The 19791-nt window shown below is 46.5% G+C and overlaps 1 non-coding gene across 1 annotated transcript; it reads right to left on the bottom strand.

Annotated features, from left to right (window-relative positions):
• Positions 1–8008: 8008 nt before the first annotated feature.
• Positions 8009–8115, bottom strand: LOC118145262 (U6 spliceosomal RNA). The gene has a single exon (XR_004730390.1). It is a non-coding gene; the product is annotated as a U6 spliceosomal RNA (small nuclear RNA).
• Between the last annotated feature and the right edge of the window lie 11676 nt (positions 8116–19791).

The following is a 19791-nucleotide window of genomic DNA, read 5'->3' as shown; positions in this document are numbered from 1 at the left end:
AGTACTATAAATTTCCCTCTAGACACTGCTTTAAATATGTGCTAGAGATTCTGGTACATTGTGTCTTCAGTCTCATTGGTTTCAAAGAACATCTTTATTTCCGCCTTCATTTCATTATTTATCCTGTAGTCATTCAGGAACAGGTTGTTCAGTTTCCACGTAGCTGTGTGGTTTTGAGTGAGTTTCTTAATCCTGAGTTCTAATTTGATTGCACTGTGGTCTAAGAGACTGTTATGATTTCCATTCTTTTGCATTTGCTGAGGAGTGTTTTACTTCCAATCATGTAGTCAGTTTTAGAGTAAGTGTGATGTGGTGCTGAGAAGAATGTATATTCTGTGGATTTGGGGTGGAGAGTTCTGTAGATGTCTATTAGGTTTGCTTGGTCCAGATCTGAGTTCAAGTCCTGGATATCCTTGTTAATTTTCTGTCTCATTGATTTGTCTAATATTGACAGTGGGGGTGTTAAAGTCTCTCTCTATTACTTTGTGGGAGTCTAAGTCTTTTTGTAGGTCATTAAAAACTTGCTTTATGTATCTGGGTGCTCCTGTATTGGGTGCATATATATTCAGGATAATTAGCTCTTCTCGTTGCATTGACCCCTTTGCCACTATGTAATGCCCTTCTTTGTCTCTTTTGATCTTTGTTGGTTTAAAGTCTGTTTTATCAGAGACTAGGATTGCAACTCCTGCTTTTTTTTTCTCTCTCTCTCTCCATTTGCTTAGTAAATCTTCCTCCGTCCCTTTATTTTGAGCCTACTTGTGTCTTTGCAAGTGAGATGAGTTTCCTGAATACAGCACACCAATGGGTCTTGACTCTTTATCCAATTTGCCAGTCTATATCTTTTGATTGGGGCATTTAGCCCATTTACACTTAAGGGTAATATTGTTATGTATGAATTTGATCCTGCCATTTTGATGCTAGCTGGTTGTTTTGCCCATTAGCTGATAGTTTCTTCATAGTGTCAGTGGTCTTTACCATTTGGTATGTTTTTGCAGTGGCTGGTACTGGTTGTTCCTTTCCATGTTTAGTGCTTCCTTCAGGAGCTCTTGTAAGGCAGGCCTGGTGGTGACGAAATCTCTCAGCAGTTGCTTGTCCATAAAGGATTTTATTTCTCCTTCGCTTATGAAGCTTAGTTTGGCTGGCTATGAAATTCTGGGTTGAAAATTCTTTTCTTTAAGGACGTTGAATATTGGCCCCCACTCTCTTCTGGCTTGTAGGGTTTCTGCTGAGAGATCCACTGTAAGTCTGATGGGCTTCCCTCTGTGGGTAACCTGACCTTTCTCTCTGGCTGCCCTTAGCATTTTTTCCTTCATTTCAACCCTGGTGAATCTGACGATTATGTACCTTAGAGTTGCTCTTCTTGAGGAATATCTTTGTGGGGTCCTCTATATTTCCTGAATTTGAATGTTGGTTTGCCTTGCTAGGTTGGGGAAATTCTACTGGATAATATCCTGAAGAGTGTTTTCCAACTTGGTTTCACTCTCCCTGTCACTTTCAGGTACACTGATCAAACATAAATTTGGTCTTTTCACATAATCCCATATTTCTTGGAGCCTTTGTTCATTTCTTTTCACTATTTTCTCTAATTTTGCCTTCTTACTTTTTCATTGAGCTGATCTTTAATCTCTGATATCCTTTATTCTGCTTGATCCATTTGGCTATTGAAACTTGTGTCTGCTTCACAAAGTTCTTCTGCTGTGTTTTCAGCTCCATCAAGTCGTTTATGTTCTTCTCTACACTGGTTATTCTCGTTAGCATTTCATCTAACCTTTTTTCAAGATTTTTAGTTTCTTTGCATTGGGTTAGAACATGCTCCTTCAGCTCGGAGAATTTTGTTACTATCTACCTTCTGTCAGTTCCTCAAACTGATTCTCCATCCAGTTTTGTTCCCTTGTGATCCCTTGGAGGAGAAGAGGCATTCTGGTTTTGCTGATTTCAGCCTTTTCGTGCTGGTTTCTTCCCATCTTTGTGGATTTATCTACCTTTGGTCTTTGAAGTTGGTGACTTTCGGATGGGGTCTCTGAGTGGACATTCCTTCTGTTGATGTTGAAGCTATTTCTTTCTGTTTATTAGTTTTCCTTCTAACAGTCAGGTCTCTCTGCTGCAGGTCTGCTGGAGTTTGCTGGAGGTCCACTCTAGACCCTGCTTGCCTGGGAATCACCCGCGGGGGCCACAGAACAGCAAAGATTGCTGTCCATTCCTTTCTCTAGTAGCTTAATCACAGAAGAGTACCCACCAGATGTCAGCCACAGCTCTCCTGTATGAGGTGTCTTCCAGTCAGGATACATGGGGGTCAGGGAGCAACTTGAGGAGGCAGTCTGTCCCTTATCAGAGCTCAAGCACTGTGCTGGGAGATCCATTACTTCCTTCAGAGCTGTCAGGCAGGAATGTTTAAGTCTGCTGAAGCAGAACCAACAACCACCCTTTTTCCCAGGTGCTGTGTCCCATGAAGGTGGGGGCTTTATTTATAAGTCCCTGATGGGCTGCTGCCTTTTATGTTTTTAAAATATTTTTTATTGCACTTTAGGTTCTGGGGTATGTGTGCAGAACATGCAGGATTGTTGCATAGGTACATACATGGCAGTGTGGTTTGCTGCCTCCATCCCCCCATCATCTATATCTGTCATTTCCTCCCATGTTATCTCTCCCCAACCTCCCTACCCCCCACTGTCCCTCCCCTATCCCCCCGTCAACAGACCCCAGTGTGTGATGCTCCCCTCCCTGTGTCCATGTGTTCTCATTGTTTAACACTCACCTATGAGTGAGAACATGTGGTGTTTGATTTTCTGTTCTTGCGTCAGTTTGCTAAGAATGATGGTTTCCAGATTCATCCATGTCCCTATGAAGGACACGAACTCATCTTTTGTTATGGCTGCATAGTATTCCATGGTGTATATGTGCCACATTTTCCTTGTCCAGTCTATCATCGATGGGCATTTGGGTTGGTTCCAGGTCTTTGCTATTGTAAACAGTGCCACAGTGAACATATATGTGCATGTGTCTTTATAATAGAATGATTTATAATCCTTTGGATATATACCCAGTAATGGGATTGCTGGGTCAAATGGTATTTCTATTTCTAGGTCCTTGAGGAATCGCCACACTGTCTTCCACAATGGTTGAACTAATTTACACTCCCACCAGCAGTGTAAAAGTGTTCCTATTTCTCCACATCCTCACCAGCATCTGTTGTCTCCAGATTTTTTAATGATCGCAGTTCTAACTGGTGTGACATGGTATCTCAATGTGGTTTTGATTTGCATTTCTCTAATGACCAGTGATTGCGCATTTTTTCATATGTTTGTTGGCCTCATATATGTCTTCCTTTGAAAAGTGTGTGTTCATATCCATAACCCACTTTTGAATTTTGTTTGTTTTTTTTCTTGTAAATCTGTTTTAGTTCTTTATAGATTCTGGATGTTAGCCCTTTGTCAGACGGGTAGATTGCAAACATTTTTCCCCATTCTGTTGGTTGCCGGTTCACTCTAATGATTTTCTCTTTTGCTCTACAGAAGCTCTGGAGTTTAACTAGATGCCACTTGTCTATTTTGGCTTTTGTTGCCAACGCTTTTGGTGTTTTAGTCATGCGCCTATGCCTATGTCCTGAATGCTTTTGCCTAGGTTCTTTTAGGGTTTTTATGGTGTTCGGTCTTATGTCTTTCACCCATCTGGAGTTAATTTTAGTGTAAGGTGTCAGGAAGGGGTCCAGTTTCTGCTTTCTGTACACTGCTAACCAGTTTTCCCAACACCATTTATTAAACAGGGAATTTTTTCCCCATTGCTTGGTTTTGTCAGGTTTGTCAAAGATCAGATGGTTGTAGATGTGTGGTGTTTCTTCTCGGGTTTCTGTTTTGTTCCATTGGTCTATATCTCTGTTTTGGTACCAGTACCATGCTGTTTTGATTACTGCAGCCTTGTAGTATAGTTTGAAGTCAGGTAGTGTAATGCCTCCAGCTTTGTTCTTTTTGCTTAGAATTGTCTTGGCTATGTGGGCTCTCTTTTGGTTCCATATGAAGTTAAAGGTGGTTTTTTTCCAGTTCTGTGAAGAGGGTCACAGGTAGCTTGATGGGGATAGCACTGAATCTGTAAACTACTTTTGTCAGTATGCCATTTTCACAATATTGATTCTTCCTAACCATGAGCATGGAATGTTTTTCCATCTGTTTGTGTCCTCTCTTATTTCCTTGAGCAGTGGTTTGTAGCTCTCCTTGAAGAGGTCCTTTACATCCTTTGTTCATTGTATTCCTAGGTATTTTATTCTCTTTGTAGCAATATTGATTTAGTTCTCTTTAACTCTGTTCTTGGTGTATAGAAGCACTTGTGATTTCTGCACATTGATTTTGTGTCCTGAGACTTTGCTGAAGTTGCTTATCAGTTTAAGGAGATTTTGGGCTGAGATGATAGGGTCTTCTAAATATACAATCATGTTGTCTGCAAATAGAGACAATTTGACTTCCTCCTTTCCTAACTGAATACCTTTTATTTCTTTTTCTTACCTGATTGCTCTGGCTAGAACTTCCAGTACTATATTGAATAGGAGTCATGAGAGAGGGCATCCTTGTCTAGTGCTGGATTTCAAAGGGAATGCTTCCAGTTTTTGCCCATTCAGTATGATATTGGCTGTTGGTTTGTCATAAATAGCTTTTATTATTTTGAGATATGTTCAGTTGATACCTAGTTTATTGAGAGTTTTTAGCATAAAGGGCTGTTGAATTTTGTTGAAGGCCTTCTCTGCATCTATTGAGATAATTATGTGGTTTTTGTCTTTGGTTCTGTTTATGTGGTGGATTATGTTTACAGTCTTGCATCTCTGGGGTGAATCCTACTTGATCATGGTGGATAAGCTTTTTGATGTGCTGTTGCAATGTTTGCCTGTATTTTATTGAAAATTTTTGCATCTATGTTCATCATGGATATTGGCCTGAAGTTTTCTTTTTCTGTGAGTCTCTGCCAGGTTTTGGTATCAGGATGATGTTGGTCTCATGAAATGAATTGGGAAGGATTCCCTCTTTTTGTATTTTTGGAATAGTTTCAGAAGGATTGATACCAGCTCCTCTTTGTATGTCTGGTAGAATTTGACTGTGAACCCATCTGGACCTGGGCTTTTTTTTGGTTGATAGCTATTAATTGCTTCCTCAACTTCAGGACTTGTTATTGGTGTATTCAGGGTTTTGACTTCTTCCTGGTTTAGGCTTGGGAGGGTGCAAGTGTCCAGGAATTTATCCATTTCTTCTAGGTTTGCTGGTTTATGTGCATAGAGTTGTTTATAGTAATCTCTGATGGTAGTTTGTATTTCTGTGGAATCAGTGGTGATATCCCCTTTGATTCTTCTCTTCTTTTTCTATTTATTTTATTTATTCTCTCTTTTTCATTTTTTATTGCATCTATTTGATTCTTCTTTTTTTTTATTAATCTGGCTATTTTGTTGATCTGTTAAAAAAATCAGCTACTGGATTTATTGATTTCTTTGAAGGTTTTTTTGGTGTGATCTGTTCAAAAAATCAGCTACTGGATTTATTGATTTTTTGAAGGTTTTTTGGTGTGATCTGTTCAAAAAATCAGCTACTGGATTTATTGATTTTTTGAAGGTTTTTTGGTGTGATCTGTTCAAAAAATCAGCTACTGGATTTATTGATTTTTGAAGGTTTTTTTGGTGTGATCTGTTCAAAAAATCAGCTACTGGATTTATTGATTTTTTGAAGGTTTTTTGGTGTGATCTGTTCAAAAAATCAGCTACCGGATTTATTGATTTTTTTGAAGGGTTTGTGTGTGTCTGTCTCCTTCAGTTCTGCTCTGATCTTGTCTTCTGCTATCTTTTGAGGTTTTTTTTTCCTTGCTCCTCTAGCTCTTTCAATTTTGATGATAGGGTGTCAATTTTAGATCTTTCCTTGCTTCTCATGTGGGCATTTATTGCTACAAATTTTCCTCTAGATACTGCTTTAAATGTGTCCCAGAGATTCTGGTACACTGTGTCTTTGTTCTCTAATATTGCATTAGTTTCGAAGAACTTCTTTATTTCTGCCTTCATTCATTGTTTATCCAGTCAACATTCAAGAACCAGTTGCTCAGTTTCCATGAAGTTGTGTCGTTCTGAGTTAGTTTGAATCCTGAGTTCTAATGTAATTGCACTGTGGTCTGAGAGACTCTTTGTTATGATTTCAGTTCTTTTGTATTTGCTGAGGAATGTTTTACTTCCAATTATGTGGTCAGTTTTAGAGTAGGTGCGATGTGGTGCTGAGAAGAATGTATATTCTGTGGATTTGGGGTGGAGAGTTCTGTAGATGTCTATTAGGTTTGCTTGGTTCAGATCTGAGTTCAAGTCCTGGATATCCTTGTTAATTTTCTGTCTCATTGATCTGTCTAATATTGAGAGTGGAGTGTTAAAGTCTCCCACTATTATCGTGTGGGAATCTAAGTCTCTCTGTAGGTCATTGAGAACTATTGGGTACATGTATATTTAGGATCGTTAGCTCTTCTTGTTGCATTGATCATTTTACCATTGTGTAATGCCCTTCTTTGTCTCTTTTGATCTTTGTTGGTTTATAGTCTATTTTATGAGACTAGAATTGCAACTCCTGCTTTTTTTTTCTCTCTCCATTTGCTTGGTAAATCTTCCTCCATCTCTTTATTTTGAGCCTACGTGTGTCCTTGCATGTGAGGTGGTTCTCCTGGATGCAGCACACCAATGGGTCTTGACTCTTTAACCAATTTGCCAGTCTGTGTCTTTTGATTGGGGCATTTAGCCCATTTACATTTAAGGTTAATATTGTTATGTGTGAATTTGGTCCTGCCATTTTGATGCTAGCTGGTTGTTTTGCCCATTAATTGATGCAGTTTCTTCATTGTGTTGATGTTCTTTACCATTTGGTACATTTTTGCAGTGGCTGGTACTGGTTGTTCCTTTCTATGTTTAATGCCTCTTTCAGGAGCTCTTGTAAGGCAGGCCTGAGGCCTGGTGGTGATGAAATCTTCCAACAATTGCTTGTTCATAAAGGATTTTATTTCTCCTTCACTTATGAAGCTTAGTTTGGCTGCATATGAAATTCAAGGTTGAAAATTATTTTCATATATATATATATATAATTGCACTTTAGGGTCTGGGGTACATGTGCTGATCATGTGGGACGGTTGCATAGGTACATACATGGCAGTGTGGTTTGCTGCCTCCATCCCCCCATCACCTATATCTGGCACTTCTCCCCATGTTATCTCTCCCCAACCTCACTACCCCCCACTGTCCCTCCCCTATTCCCCCACAACAGACCCCAGTATGTGATGCTCCCTTCCATGTGTCCATGTGTCCATGTGTTCTCATTGTTCAACACCCACCTATGAGTGAGAACATGCAGTTCTCTAATGACCAGTGATGATGAGTGTTTGATTTTCTGTTCTTGTGTCAGTTTGGTAAGAGTAATGGTTTACAGATTCATCCATGTCCCTATGAAGGACACGAACTCATCGTTTTTTATGGCTGCATAGTATTATTCCATGGTATACATGTGCCACATTTTCCTTGTCCAGTCTATCATTGATGGGCATTTGGGTTGGTTCCATGTCTCTGCTATTTGTTTACGTAAACAGTGCCACAGTGAACGTTCATGTGCATGTGTCCTTATAATAGAACAATTTATAATCCTTTGGATATATACCCACTAATGGGATTGCTGGGTCAAATGGTATTTCTATTTCTAGGTCCTTGAGGAATCGCCACACTGTCTTCCACAATGGTTGAACTAATTGACACTCCCACCAACAGTGTAAAAGTGTTCCTTTTCTCCACATCCTCTCCAGCATCTGTTGTCTCCAGAGTTTTTAATGATCACCATTCTAACTGGTATGAGATGGTATCTCAATGTGGTTTTGATTTGAATTTCTCTAATGACCAGTGATGATGAGTGTTTTTTTCATATGTTTGTTGGCCTCGTAGATGTCTTTTTTTTGAAAAGTGTGTGTTCATATCCATAACCCATTTTTGAATGGGGTTGTTTTTTTCTTGTAATTCTGTTTTAGAAATATGGAATGCTCAATGAATATGGATGTCATCTTTGTGTATGGGCCATGCTAATCTTCTCTGTATCATTCCAATTTTAGTATATGTGCTGCCGAAGTGAGCACAAAAGTTCTTTTATTTAAGAATGTTCAATATTGGCCCTCACTCTCTTCTGGCTTGTAGGGATTCTGCCGAGAGATCTGCTGTGAGTCTGATGGGCTTCCCTTTGTGGGTAACCCGACGTTTCTCTCTGGCTGCCCTTAGCTTTTTTTTTTTTTTAAGACAGAGTTTCACTCTTGTTACCCAGGCTGGAGTGCAATGGCACAATCTCGGTTCACCACAACCTCTGCCTCCTGGGTTCAGGCAATTCTGCCTCAGCCTCCTGAGTAGCTGGGATTACAGGCACGCGCCACCATGCCCAGCTAATTTTTTGTATCTTTAGTAGAGACAGCGTTTCACCATGTTGACCAGGATGGTCTCAATATCTTGACCTCATAATCCACCTGCCTCGGGCCCTTAGCATTTTTTCCTTCTTTCAACCCTGGTAAATCTAACAATTATGTAACTTAGAGTTGCTCTTCTTGAGGAATATCTTTGTGGTGTTCCCTATATTTCCTGAATTTGAACGTTGGTTTGCCTTGCTAGGTTGGAGAAGTTCTCCTGGATAATATCCTGAAGAGTGTTTTCCAGCTTGGATTCATTCTCTCCATCATATTCAGGTATACCCATCAAATGTAGATTAGGTCTTTTCACATAATCCCATATTTCTGGAAGGCTTTGTTCATTTCTTTTCACTCTTTTTTTTCTCTAATCTTGCCTTCTCATTTTATTTCATTGAGTTGGTCTTCAGTCTCTGATATCCTTTCTTCTGCTTGGTTGATTTGGCTATTGAAACCTGGGTATGCTTTGCGAAGTTCTCGTGTTGTGTTTTTCAGCTCCGTCAGGTCATTTATCTTATTCTCTAAGCTGTTTATTCTTGTTAGCATTTTGTCAAACCTTTTTTCAAGGTTCTCAGTTTCTTTGCATTGAGTTAGAACATGTTCTTTTAGCTCAGAGATGTTTGTTATTACCCACTTTCTGAAGCCTGTTTCTGTCAATTCATCAGACTCATTCTCCATCCAGCTTTGTTCCCTTTCTGATGAGGAGTTGTGATCCCTTGGAGGAGGAGAGGTGTTTGGTTTTGAGTGTTTTCATCCTTTTTGCACTGGTTTCTTCCCATCTTTTGGGGATTTATGTACCTGTGGTCTTTCTAGTTGGTGACTTTTGGGTGTGGTCTCTGAGTGGACATCTTTTTTGTTGATGATGAAGTTATTTCTTTCTGTTTTTTAGTTTTCCTTCTAACAGGCATCTCTGCTGTAGGACTGCTGGAGGTACACTTCAGACCCTGCTTACCAGGGGATCACCTGCAGCAGCTGCAGAACACTAAGGGTTTCTGCCAATTTCTGCTTCTGTTATCTTCATCCGAGAAGGATATCTGGCAGATGTCAGCCTGAGCTCTCCTTTATGAAGTGTCTCTTTTGCTATACAGGGGTCAGCGAGCTGCTTGAGGAAACAATATGACCCTTATAGGAGCTCAAGTGCTGAGCTGTGAGCTCCGTTGTTCTGTTCAGAGCTGCTGTGCAGGTACGTTTAAGTCTGCTGCAGCGGAACTGCCTTTTTTTCCCAGGTGCTCTGTCCTGGGAAGGTGCGGCTTTATTTATAAGTTCCTGACATGCTGCTGCCTTTTTTCAGAGATGCGCTGCCCAGCTAGGAGGTAGTCTAGTTAGTCTGCCAGCAGAGGCATTGCTGAGCTGCTGTGGGCTCTGCCCAGCTGCTGTGTGAACTTCCTTGTGGTTTTGTTTAGAGAGGTATAGTTAGAACTGCCTCAGTAATGTCAGACTGCCTTGGTAAAGGTGGACTGCCTTGGTAATGGTGGAAGCCCTTCCCCTAACAGAGCTGGACCCATTCTGGGTCCTGCTGTGCTTGCTGTCAAACTCTCAATCCAGAGCATTTCAGATTGAGATGCACCCTTGTGTGGGTGAGATCTGCCAAGCCAAATCACCTGGCTCCCTGTTTCAGCCCCCTTTTTTTCAGTTGAATGGGCAGCTCTGTCTCCCAGGCATTCCAGGCACCAGTTGAAACAGCACCCAGATTTGTGTGGTTTTTGTGCGGAGACCCGCTGTGCCAGCTGAAACAGCCATGCTGGAAACTCACACTTTTTAGCCCAGGAATCTCCTGGTCTGTGAGCAGTAATAACTCATTTGGATATGTGGTGATCACTCACCCTCTGCATTGTTCTTACTGGGAACTGCAATCCAGAGTTGTTCCCATTCGGCCATCTTGGATCCGCCCCCGGGCTGCTGCATTTTTTTCAGAGATGCCCTGCCCAGCCAGAAGGGAGTCTAGTTGACAGTCTGCCTGCAGAGGCCTTGCTGAGCTGCCATGGGCTCTGCCCAGTTGCTGTGTAAACTTCCCCAGGACTTTATTTACACAGGCAAAGATAAAACCGCCTACCTAAGCCTGGGCAATGGTGGACGCCACTGAGCTTGAACATCCCAGGTCCAGCTCAGACTGCTGTGCTGGCTGCAAGAATTTCAAGCCAGTGGATCTTAGCTTGCTGGTCTTCATGGGGGTGGAACCCACCAAGCCAGATCAGTTGGCTCCCTGGCTTCAGCCTCCTTTTTCAGGGGAATAAGCGGTTCTGTCTCACTGGTGTACCAGGTGCCACTAGGGTATGAGAAGAAAACAAACAACCAAAAAAACAGCTGCCCAGTTTTGCACTGGAAACCAGGGCGCTGGTGTTGTAAGGACTGGAGGGAACGTTCTGGTCTGTGGGTTGCAAAAACTATGGGAAAGCGTACTATCTGAGCCCACGAGGGTGCCATCCTGTCAGGAAATGTTCCCAATGGCTTCCCTTGGCTAGGAGAGGGAGTTCTCTGGCCCCTTGTGCTTCCTGGGTGAGGCAATGCCCCACCCTGCTTCAGCTTGCCCTCCTTGGGCTGCACCCACTGTCTGTCTCATCAGTCCCAGTGAACCTGGTACTTCGGTTGGAAATGCAGAGGTCACTCACCTTCTGGATTGCTCTCACTGGGAACTGCAGACCAGAGCTGTTCCTATTTGGCCATCTTGGTGGAAGTCCTCATATTCTTTTCTTAATGGTATCTTTTGAAGCACACACATTTTGTTTTCACGGCATCCAATTTTTTCTTTTTTGGGGGGAGGGGCTGTTGTGCTTTGGCCTCATATCTAAGAAGGCTGTGCTTTGAGACTTACTTCTATATTTTCCTCTAAGAATTTTTATAGTTTTAGCTCTTGTAGTATATGATTAACCCATCTACTTGGAGCTAACATTTGTATATGATATGAGGTAGGGATCCAAATTCATTCTTTTGCCTGTGGATGTCCAGTTGTCTCAATACTATTTGTTGAAAGATTATTCTCTCTCCTTTAAATTGTCTTGGCCCCTTGCTGGCTTTTCTGATCTGAAGAAATGAGTATCCTACCTTCCCCAGAAGAGATGGTACCAGCTTTGTTGGAATTTTGAGTGAACAAGCAGGTGGCCCCCACTTGGGCATGTAGACTCCCCAGGACTTCTCTGAAACCTCAGCAGGGCCCAGCATAGGCACTAGAGACACCATGAATTCTTCAAATGCTTACTCAGTATCTCCTGTGTGTCAGGAGCTAGGGACACAGTGGGGATTAAGGCAAGCTAGTCCCTACCCTCTGGAGTTCACACTGCAGTAGGGAGATGGACAAGAAAGATTACCTTAATTCCAAGTGGCAACAATTGCTGTGAAGAAGAAATAAAGCAGGTTAAAGGGTTCAAGAGGGATAGGATTAGGGCTGGGGGTGGCAGTGGTATAGGAAGAGGGTCACTTTTCTATTTCTATTGACACCAGCTAAGGAACTTGGGTCCCCACTGTGCACCAGACACTATGCTGCACTCTTGGCATCTCTCATCTCATTTTGTTTTCCTAAGAATCTTATGATGCTAGCATACCCATGGCACAGCTGAGGAAGCTGAGGTCCAGAGAGGTGAAGTTATTTGCCCAAAGCCACACAGCCAGGAAGTAGTAACCATGACTCAAACCTAGACCTGTCTGAAGTGAAAGCTGTTTCTTCAGCAACACTGCCTCCCTGTAAGATGCAGGCTGTGTTCTCGTGGGACTGTCACTCTAGTAAGGGAGACAGAACACCTCCTCGAAGTCACTCTACCCCAGGCTGGAGTCGCAGCAGAGGCACATGCCCCATGCATCGCATGCATGGAAGACAGGGGGCCAAATGAATCACCACTGGGTGGGGGAGGAGGAAGGGGAAAAGCCTAGACAGTATTTGTTGGAGAATGACAGTCCCTTAGCAGTCACTGTGACCTGTATTGCATCCACAGAGGAAGGAGGTACCATTTCTCCTGGGGAAGGAATATTTAAGAAGTGGGGATTCTCCGGGACTTCGTGGTTATATGATGGTCTGTGTGTATGTGAGGCAGCGGTGCCTGGCAGGAGGAAGGGGCTAGAAATCAGCTCTTTAGAAATGTTTTATGATTATCACAGTCAGTTGAAGAAATGATTTAATAATGACATCAACAAACCCACTACTGTAATTACCCCACTTTACCATTGAGAAAACAGGCCCAGGATCATACAGTGAGTTAGCGGAGGACCCAAGACTTGAACCCGGGTCTGTGTGACTCCACGCTAATGCCTTTCATAGCTGCATTCTTCTGCATCCTCCACAGGATTGCCAAAGAAGACCCAGGAGGCCATGGGGTAGAAAAGAGGGGTTCGATTTGGGTATCAGGAGACTTCCATTGAATCCCACCTCTCCCATTGCCTTGCTGGGACTCTGACCAAGAGATTTAACATTTTCTAAAACGAATTATTATTACAAAATAATGCATGTTTGAGTTGCATTTCAAAAGTGCAGAGTAATAGGGGGAAAATGAAAGAGCAGCCACAATCCCATCAGATGCTTTTATAAACATCTTCTTCCCAGCTGGGCACAGGGACTTATGCCTGTAATTCCAGCACTTTGAGAAGCTATAGTAAGAGGATTGCTTGAGGCCAGGAGTTTGAGACCAGCCTGGACAACACAGTAAGACTACATCTCTACAAAAACTTTAAAACTATGCCATGCATGCTGATATGTGCCTGTAGTCCCAGCTACTTGGGAAGCTGAAGGGGAAGAATCACTTGAGCGCAGGAGGCTGAGGCTGCCGTGAGCTGACATGGCGCCACTGCACTCCAGCCTGGAAATAGAGCGAGGCCCCCATCTCAAATAAATAAATAAGTAAATAACTTGTTCCCAGGCAGCTGGAGACAGGGAGGGGGAGGTCACTGAAATTTCCTGAAGCCCCACCCACCCCACCTTCCCCTTCATTTATTTAACCACTAGTTTTGAGCGTCTCCTGAATGCCGGGCCCTGAGCCAGCTCCTGCCTTCCTGGGGCTCTCACTGAAATGAGGCAGATAGTTGATGTAAGAAAACACAGAAGGATGACACATCGAGGTTGGGCAGTGACAGAGGAGCTCCAGGGTGGCGGCAGCCTGTGGTCTGGGCTCCTGTACCCACAGGTGGGCCAGGTCAGGTTGGGTATTCGAAAAGGCCTCGCCATAGGAACTGTGTTTCAGCTGAATCTTGGAGGATGAACAGAAATTAAGCAGGAGGCAGAGGATGGGAGGAAGGTGTCCCAGCCTGAGGGAACAGCCTGTGTCATGGCTCAGAGACAGAGAGGGCTCTGCACATTCAAAGAGCAGAGTGTCACCCCCTGTGATGGGAACATGGAGTGGGAGACAGAGATGGGGACGACCCTGCAGCCTGCTGCCCTTGCCAGGGAGCTGGGAGACCAAATGAGATCAGTGTGAAGGCAGTTTGCCATGTGCAGCTCAGAAGCTCAGATTACAAGGCAAATAGGATTTCTTTCCTTTTTTCTTTCTTTTTTTTTTTTTGAGGTGGAGTTTCACTCTTCTTTCCCAGACTGGAGTGCAATGGCATGATCTCAGCTCATTACAATCTTCGCCTCCCAGGTTCAAGCGATTCTCCTGCCTCAGCCTCCAGAGTAGCTGGGATTACAGGAGTCCCATCACCGCGCCTGGCTAATTTTTTGTATTTTTAGTAGAGACAGAGTTTCACCACGTTGGACAGGCTAGTCTTGAACTCCTGACCTCGTGATCTGCCTGCCTCAGCCTCCCAAAGTGCTGGGATTACAGGCGTGAGCCACCATGCCTGGCAGGATTTCTTTTCTATCTCAAAACTTCATTCCCACATTTCTGCCCTCATTATTGTTCCCAGTGTGTGCCGTGTTGATCTCCCTATACCCCCTCGCCCCCAAAGTGGGGAAAAAAGAGAAATAGAGCAAATTCCTAGGCAGCCGCACAGTTTGACTGGATGCTTTTAACTAAGTCTGTGGGCAGAAGAGACTTTTTATCCCTTGCAAGTTAATGCAAACTGTTAGGGAGATAAATAAATGACAGAGCTGCCGATGGACTGTTGGGCTCAAAGGAGGGACATTTGTCTCACTTTAGAGGAAGGACCTGGAGGGCTCAGCCCCATCGACTCGTTCATTGTGCTGTTATCTGCCAGAGAGGTGGTGACACCACAGCAATTAAGACAAACTTGAGTCTATAAGTTTGCGCCTGCAATCTCGTGGCTTCAAAACAAGACAAATGATACCGCCAAGGGAGGAAACAAAGTCTTTTTCAGACTCTGTCCAAAGTCACAGTGAATATTTGTGGTTGTTCAGCAGAAAATTTGTCATGATGAGGTCTGGGGTCTGCTGCTTCCCCTGCCCCGCATAATAATCCACTCCTGTGACTCATGCCAGCCCAGGCAGTCTCAGGGGCTCCCCCTACTGCCAGCCACAGCCTGCCCTGCCTGCCCACTACTTGAAAGCATCTCTGCTGAGTCAGGGATGTGATTTCTGCCAAGGCAGAAAGGAGTCATGAGAAAGCCGGCGAGCGCCATGGCAGCTTGCTCTGTGCCATGGAGGCCCATGCCCTCGCCCCACTTTCTGTATGAGCAGCCAGCACCCTACCAAGGACCAGGCTCGGGGCAGATGTCCTGAGCTGCTGACTGCTTCCCCTGGCCTGGTTCCCCTGCAGACCCCTTTGCACTCCCCGTTCCTGACCCCACGTGACCACGCCTGTTTTTGCTGCGGCACCTTGGCTGATGTCAGCTCAGCCTCCTCCTCCGCGCCTCCCACCTGCACTTGGGTTGAACTGCTGCTTCCCCAAAGTAGAAGCAGGGACCTGGTCCGGGTGCAGTCCTAGGGATCCACCTGGCCCCAGGAATGGAGTTGGGCTGCTGTGAGCCGGTGCAGCTCCCCTCTCCACGCTCTTCTGCCCACTTGCTGGGCACTGCCTCCCTCCCTCACCCTGGGACCTGGGACTGTCTTTCCCTCCCACCATCCTCCCTCTATGCCCTTCTTTCTCAAGGACATTTCTGTGACTGAGAACATAGGCTCCCATTCTCCCCCACAGCCCCGCTCTTTTTTTTTTGAGACAGGGTCTCTGTTGCCTATGCTGGAGTGCAGTGGCGGGCTCACAGCTCACTGCAGCATGCTCCCCCGCCAGGCTCAGGTGATCTTCCCACCTTAGCCTCCTGAGTAGCTGGGACGACAGGCACATGCCACCACACCTGGCTTATTTTTGTAAAACAGGGTTTTGCCATGTTGCCAAGGCTGGTCTCAAACCCCTGAGCCCACCCAAGCCTCCCAAAGTGCTGGGATTACACGTGAGAGCCACTGCACCTGGCCAGGCTCCCATTGTAATAGGGGCCAGACTTAGCTAAAGGTTGAAGCTCCAAGGGGGAGTCCGGGCAGCAGTCACGGGAAAGAGCTCTGAGGTGGCATCATGGCCCTCTCTGGGCTCATCCTATGTGGAGGCAGCTGTCCAGCTCCTTCTGAACCACCCTGTGTGATGGGGGGCCAGCCAGCAGGCCCAGCATCACCCCAAGGCTTCACCCGGAGGTTCCACCCTGGCCTGACACCTGGAAGCATATGCCCCCCCAAAGATGCAGGTCTGCTCAGGCAGGGCACCTGCAGCTTCCCTCAGTGAGGCTGTACCATCCAGCCCAGCTCGCACTGGCCTGACCACCCCCAGTGGGGCTGGGCCTTGGGTAAGGGCTCTGGGTCACACTGCTTGGCACCACAGGGCCTCCACCACACCCGGAGAAGAGGGTTCCAGTTCTCCTCCCTCCGCCCCCACAGACTTCCTGGAGCATCTCTGAAGCCCTGGGATTCTGTATCCTGCATTTCCCACATGGGAAAACCACACAGAATCAGGGACAGTGGGCTGAGTGTGAGGGGTCTCCTGTTCTCCAAGCCGGGGCCCTAGAAGCAAAGGAGGCCCCTATCTCTCCTTGTGATCTGGGAGTCCTGTGAGGACTTGAGGATTTGGCCTGGGAGAGTCCCAGAAACACTCCCTTCTAGGCTCCCCTGAAGGTCTGAGAGGCCTGAGGCTGCCTCCAATGAGGGTCTGGCCTCTCAAAGGCTACGGTTAGAAAGTGAATGGGTGATAATGAGGGTTGGAGCAAGGGGTCCAAGCAGGACAGTGACAGTCCCCAAGGGCCTCATCCCTGCACCCTACCTTCCCTCCTCCTGCCCTCCCACGCCGCAGGCACCCTCCCTGTGCAGGTCCTGGGCCAGGTCCTGGGATAGAGGCGAGTCAGCCTCACCCTGCCCTTGAGGGGCTCAGTGTATATCCAGAGAAGGAAATAAAGAAGCTGCCAAGAGGAGGTGCCCGTTTGAGAGGGGCCTGAAAGGAAGACAAGGAATTAGTCACGTGGATGGGGTGTGGGTGAGGGTGGGCGGGGGTGGATTTCCAGCAGGGGACAAGCGCGTGCTGGCCAGACCATTGTCTGGCACTGCGGTGTTCTAGGTCTCAGCCCTCCCATGACCTCTGAGGGCAGGGGCGGCTTGGCCTCTGGCCCCCAAGGGTGACTGGAGGAAGCACTTCAGCAGGCCAAAGAGGAACCCGCCTCCAGCCAGAGGGGTCGTAGCACGAGGACCCCTCAGGAGTCACTTGGCTCCCCATCTTCCTAACTTCAAGCCACAGGGGAATTTATAGTTGGGGGCTACCCCAAAGCAGGGACCCTTGACTAGAGGTCATAAGTGAGTGGGCTCCAGGGTCTCCACGAACCCTAAAGTTGTGAACAAAATTCTGTGCGTGCATGTGGGTGATGTAATTAAGGGGCAAGGGTGCTCACGGGATGAGCCCAAGTGGTGAGAATTCTGCTCTGGGATGTCAGGGCTGGGAGGTGCTCCGGGGACACAGTGAGATCAACCCCCGCATGGACGGATGAGGAAACAGACTCAGGCAGGAGACGTCCTTTGTTCAAGATCACCCTGAAAGCTGGTCTCTGGGCCAAAGCATGCATCTGGAGCACTGTCTGTCAGTGCTGTGGGGGGCGCTCTGCAGCCATATCCCTGGGGAGCTGGTCAAAGAGCAGAGTCTCTCGGTGCTGTGGGGGGCGCTCTGCACCCATATCCCTGGGGAGCTGGTCAAAGAGCAGAGTCTCTCGGTGCTGTGGGGGGCGCTCTGCACCCATATCCCTGGGGAGCTGGTCAAATTGCAGATCCTTGGCCCCTTCCCAAAGGTATTAGCATTATCTCGGCAAACCAGAGTTTGGGAACCTCTGTGGCAGAGGACAAGGTGTGTGCGTGTGTACACGTGTGTGCACATATGTGTGCTGTGTGTGGAGTTGACTAGCAGAGCCGTGATTACGAGTGGTGCTCTGAGTCCCAAACAGCGCTTTGCTATTTGTTGGGTGACCTTGGGTAAGTCACTTGGCCAATGGTTCAGTTCCTTCATCTGTAGAATGGGCAGAATAATCGTCTCAGCATCTACCTCCGGGGATCATGGTGGGGATTAAACAAGTTGATAGAGTGAGCCCTGAGCACACTGCCCAGCATGGGACCTGCTCATTCTTCCTACCGCCCTTGGCTTGTTGGATGGATCGTCTTAAAATGAGGACATGCTTTAGTCTGGGTGGTGGCTGCTTCACATTCTGGGGCAGTCCCGTGTGGGAGTCCCTGAGCTTTCCCCACTCTCTGAGAGCCTCTTCCTGAGAAAGTCCATCACACGGTGCTGCCCGCAGCTCTCCCCGCCCTGAGCGCTGGGCCAGGGAGCACGGTCTTCATGGCCGTGGCCCCATCCAATTCTGTGACCTTCCAAGCCCCAGGCAAATGGCAGGTGCTCAGAGAAAGCTGGAGGCCTGTGCCTTGAAAAGTGTTATGAAAAAGATGATCTGACCCCACCCTGGGAAGCCACGTGATGCCTCACACAGGGTGCCCTTTCCTGGGTATGCAGAGTCCACCATTTTGGCCATTTGACCCACACACATTGCCCAGAGCTGAGGTCTTGTTCTTTGTACTGGGGATACCATGTTTTTCACATGACCAGAATTTCTGCCCTTGTGGAGACCCCATTCTAATGGAGGGCAGGAGAGGAAGGAGACCGAAGAGAAAATAAGTGGAGTGTCACATAGTTCTAATTGCGGTAGAGGAAAGTGGTGCAGGTGAGGGGCACATGCGGCCCCAGGGCAGGTGCGGGAGGTTGCGATTTTGGAGTGCTTAGGTGGGTCTCACTGAGATGCCATTTAAGCTGAGACCTGCAGGACGTAGAGGTGAGCCATGTGGGCGCATGGGGGACGTCTGCTCCAGGCACCAAGTGTGAAGGCCGACCTTAGCTGGCGTGGTACTAGCTGCTAGTGACATGTAAAACCCCAATCAAAATAACTGAGTCCCTACCTAGCTCAATTCAACTTTATTTGAGATGGAGTTTCATTCTTGTTGCCCAGGCTGGAGTGCAGTGGTGAACTCCGCCTCCTGGGTTCAAGCGATTCTCCTGCCTCAGTCTCCTGAGTAGCTGGGATTACAGGTATGCGATAGCACACCCGGCTAATTTTATATTTTTAGTAGAGATGGGGTTTCTCCATGTTGGACAGACTAGTCTCAAACTCCCAACCTCAGGTGATCCACCTACCTTGGCCTCCCAAAGTGCTGGGATTACAGACATGAGCCACTGTGCCTAGCCTATTTATTTTTGAGACAGGGTCTCACTGTCATCCAGGCTGGGGTGCAGTGGCACCATCATGGCTCATTTAGTAGCTGGGACCACAGGCATTCACCACCACACCTTGCTAATTTTTTAAGTTTTGTTAGAGACAGGTTCTCACTATGTTGGCTCAGGCTGGTCTTGAACTCATGGGCTCAAGTAATCCTCCACCTCAACCTCCCGAAGTGTTGGGGTTACAGGCCAAAGCCACTGTGCCTGGCCCCTAACTCACCCTTTTATAATAGCCCCAATCCCACCCATGAGCTGGAGGTTCAGCTGGGCAGCGGCTCCCTAGCAACGTGGTAGCCTATGGAGGGAGTGTGACCCTTCCATGGCTAGACGTCTCTGCTGTGACCCTGGGTGGTGATGTGCCCAGATATTCAAGGAGCAGCATGGAGGCCAACTGGCTGGAGTCAAGAGAGAATTTGAGGCGAAGGAACCAATATTCTTTGAAGGCAAGGACAGCAGGCCTTCCTGGCAGGCTGGATATGGGGGTGAAAAGGGAGTCAAGGCTATGTCCTGGTGTTTTTGAGAGCGCCAAATGGCTTGGGCACTGGGAGGATGGAGATGCCATTTACTGAGACAGCAAAGCTATAGGAACAGGTCCGGGCGGGGTGGGGATTAGGAATTTGCTTTTGGACATGTTGAGATGCTGCTCAGACCTCCGAGTGGAAACTTGGGACCCTTGGAGCCTCAGCTCCTCACCTGTAAAATGGGGGTAGCCAGGCTAACCTGGCACATGACTGAGGGTATTGCCTGAGAGGAGTGGCAG

Source organism: Callithrix jacchus, chromosome 8 (assembly GCF_049354715.1).
Source record: "Callithrix jacchus isolate 240 chromosome 8, calJac240_pri, whole genome shotgun sequence".
NCBI classification, from domain to species: Eukaryota; Metazoa; Chordata; class Mammalia; order Primates; family Cebidae; genus Callithrix; species Callithrix jacchus.
Note: the sequence above shows the minus strand (reverse complement) of the source record. Positions and strands in the feature narration are given on the sequence as shown.